The sequence below is a fragment of the Adiantum capillus-veneris genome, chromosome 17 (genome assembly GCF_014529385.1).
Source record: "Adiantum capillus-veneris isolate H3 chromosome 17, ASM1452938v2, whole genome shotgun sequence".
NCBI lineage: Eukaryota > Viridiplantae > Streptophyta > Polypodiopsida > Polypodiales > Pteridaceae > Adiantum > Adiantum capillus-veneris.
In genome coordinates this window covers 105,412,583-105,416,421 of record NC_140947.1, presented here as the reverse complement: position 1 = coordinate 105,416,421, position 3,839 = coordinate 105,412,583, and positions in this window count along the sequence as shown.

The following is a 3,839-nucleotide window of genomic DNA, read 5'->3' as shown; positions in this document are numbered from 1 at the left end:
CTAGTGCGACCATTTGCCACGTGTCGCTATGCTACGCGTCGGCACGCCATTCGCAGAAAACGATGTGGTCAAATGTTCATATTTGGCCCACCAATCAGCTCAATTTTAAAAGTCACAATGGCCCACATAAGAGGATGAGAGAGAGTGTGTATGACCCATTAGTCAATGCCCTTCTTAGAGCTCGGTTGCACCCACGGGTAGCACAGGGAGAGAATGCGTGGAAAAAATTCAAAGAGCTGGTTGCACCAGAGTAGCAAAGGGTGGGGCGAGAAATTGTCACTAGATTGCAATTCTCAGGCTGAACGCGCATTGGCCTGTGGCTACAAAGAATTACATTCGAAATTGGTAGGATTAGTGCAGCGCTTACAGGGCTTCGAAAATTGAGGCCGTTACTAAAAAAGGCTGATTCCACGTCACTTTTCCCCTGCTATCCTTGGGTGTGACTCGGCCCTCACACGAGAAGCCTAAGAGCAATTCTAGGCTTTGCAACACGTGAGGACATACAAGTGTATTCACCTAACGCCTAGCAACCTCATCACCTAATGCACCAGGTAAACTTTAAAAAAAAACAAAAATTGGGGTCGTTACTAAAACAGGTTGATTCCATGCCACTTTCCCCCTACTATCCGTGGGCGAGAAGCCTAAGAGCAATTCTAGGCTTTGCAACACGTGAGGACATACAAGTGTATTCACCTAACGCCTAGCGACCTCATTACCTAATGCACTAGGTAACCTCTAAAAAAATAGAAATTGAGATCGTTACTAAAACAGGTTGATTCCAAGCCACTTTGCCCCTAATATCCCTGGGTGCAACTCCGCCCTTACACGAGAATCCTAAGAGCAATTCTGGGCTTTGCAACACGAGAGGACATACAAGTGTATTCACCTAACGCCTAGAGACCTCATCACCTAATGCATTAGGTAAACTCTAGAAAAACATTGAAAAGAATGGCGCAGCAAAACCTTCCACATAAATAAATATCGGAGAGGTCGTTGATAGACTTGGCATATTGCAGTAGCAGAGGAATCGTGGTCGATCGATGTGTAACAAGAGAGCTTAGGTGTTGTGTGCCTCTGCACACAATGGCTATATGAGTTGTTGAGCGACACCTTCTATGAATTGTCTCCGTGAAAGACGTAAGGAGCACGCAAGTAGCCTGTAGGTACTCTCTCTCTCTCTCTCTCTCTCTCTCTCTCTCTCTCTCTCTCTCTCTCTCTCTCTCTCTCTCTCTCTCTCTCTTTGTGTTGGCGGATACGCTGCGAGCAGACGCTAGCATAGCGAGAACAGAACCAACAACTCTATGTCGGCCAAGGGCGAAGCTTAACCCGTAGGCACATGGAAACAAGAAGATGGATGTCAACCCCCTTCTCGACCTTCTAAGACAATCTCTAATCGAGGAAATCAAATCTAAGCGTTCTTATGCACTAGTGAAAATAATCCAACCTACGATGCCCATGCTATCCGAATCTAGGCCAAAGGCATTCGAAATGTCAGGAAACTCACAAGATATACTCTCCTTATCACGAGATCAATACCCTATGGACTGTGACTCGATAACCGACCTCCAACTACCTCTTGTGGCAATCGCGTATAAAGACAGGCAGCAAAATACAGGTTACCGTTTTTCGTGGCATATGGTCCTAATGTGTAGTCCTACTCTCCGTGAATCCATAGGTGCAAAGTACTCTCCAAACGGACACCTGGTTTGCAAGAAAACTCACCCGGAAGCTTGTAGGAGCTCACTTCGCGTCGTAGTCGAAATCTCACACTCTTGGCATTGAATGGAAGCCCTCGTCGTTGCTAACACGATGGTGGTGTGGCTTTAGCAATGGACCTTTCATAGCGCCCGTAGGGAAGAGAAGAAATCTCTCTCTCTCTCTCTCTCTCTCTCTCTCTCTCTCTCTCTCTCTCTCTCTCTCTCTCTCTCTCTCTCTCTCTCTCTCTCTCTCTCTCTCTCTCAGACACCACGCACAGTGAAAACCAGATTTGATTAATTCAAAAGTTGTCTTTAGGGTTACAAAAATTGACTTCTATACATTCCTCCTTAGAGGCTTGTTCCCACAAAATTTAATGGCTGCTCAAATATTACAAAAAGTATCATTCCGCTTTAAAAATAATGATACAACATATTGGGGAAACTTCTTCTGTGTTCCGCCGTCAACACTCCTCCCTTCCGCATCCATGTCGTCCCTGACATGAATGGTCTTGCTCTTTTGCTTCAGTGAAAGTTGTTCTACTATCAGTGGAAGCCTAGTGGTTTTAGCAGCTTTAGGTACGATTTGTACCTTATATTCCCCAAAGTGACTGTTGGGCCGAATATTTTGTTATCGTATGTAAAGAACCCTGTGTAGAAAGCTTCCTCAAAAGCTTGCATGTGATAGATGGGCAGAAACATGATTCTTTGATACAGTAAATGTAAAACCTCTGGAGATGGCTGTTTTGACAAATCATATGTCATTGCAGTGACAGTGTCGCCCATTGATAGAAGTGTAGAATCCGTGGCTTTGGAAGGCGCAAACACTTCAATGCAAGCCAACGAAGTTTTGCAGATTTTTCTGATCATGACATACGTCAAGTCTCGAGAGCCTGTGAAAATCTTAATGGTGCCCTTCAGGGTTTTCACCATATAAGAGACACATATTCTTTCTCCTTCCTTGAGTGGTGGCATAAATGGGTAGTTAAGCGAGTTTGGATGTGCCTTTATGATTCTGAAATGATTTGCCCAAGTGTGGACACGAGGGACTAGGCAAAATAAGAGGTCGTCTCTTATGATCTTTGGAGCCTCCACCAAGTATTTCAAAAATCTTGGGTACTTTAAGAGCCAGGATTTTCTCCATCTTGGTTGAGAGTCCACCACTTTAACTGCAGCCTCTGTATTCTTGACATCTTCTTCATAAATCGTCTCTTTGGCTTCTGCTTCGACTCTCTTCTTTATTATTATCACCTCATACTTTAGGAGAGGATATGGGAGTGTGGGTTGCATCCATTCCTCCCTAAGCACATTTGCGGCCAGCCCTTGGACTCCTACATAATGTAGCATTCTTGATTCCCATTCCAAGGCTGCCTTGTGGTCTTCTGATGTGGTCTTTTCTATCAAAAGTTGGAGGTGTGTCTCCTCCTCTACGGTCAGTGGTTGTGTTTCTTCTACCACTGTCTCCTCCTATTCTTCTTGGTGTTGCATATCTTCGGCACCCTCAGGAATTTCCATGGGCTCATCTCTAACATTTGTCTCCATTTCACTAGGCCCTGGTTCTGATTCCTGTGTCCTTGAGTCTCCTATCTCCTTTTGTCAGTCCGTGATCTGTCGTTGCGCAAGTGTATCTCGTTGAATAGCTTCCTCTGCCATGTTGGTGTTCGGCTCTCATTCTTCTTCTCTTCGGCAGCTAGAGACCCTTCTGCCATGATATGCATTCGCTATCTTTGCTCTAGCCGCAATTCCTTCTGCAAGGTGGTGATTTGTGCTTCCAAGGCTTGTATAACTTGAGCATCTGCCCCTGCACTTGCCCGCACCGCTCTTGGTGTTGCCCTCAGTCTTTTGATTGTCAAGTCCTGGAGCTCTAATTTTTCTTTCAGCTCCAGCACTTCGTCTTTTGCTGCTTCTAATTCATCTTTGACCTTATCTTTTTGCTCTTGGAGAGTCTTGACTACTCTTGAGACTTCAGCCATCTCTAATGTGAGACTGTCTCGTTTGCTCTCAGCCTCCCTTAGTGTTGCAGTAGGAGTTTCGAGCTCCTTCTTTGCTTCTTTGGCCTTCAGGTGGGTATCTTGTACCAGGTTTGAGAGGTTATCATGTTCCATTTGCATGTTATTATCCTTGTTACACAACATACTGTTCTCT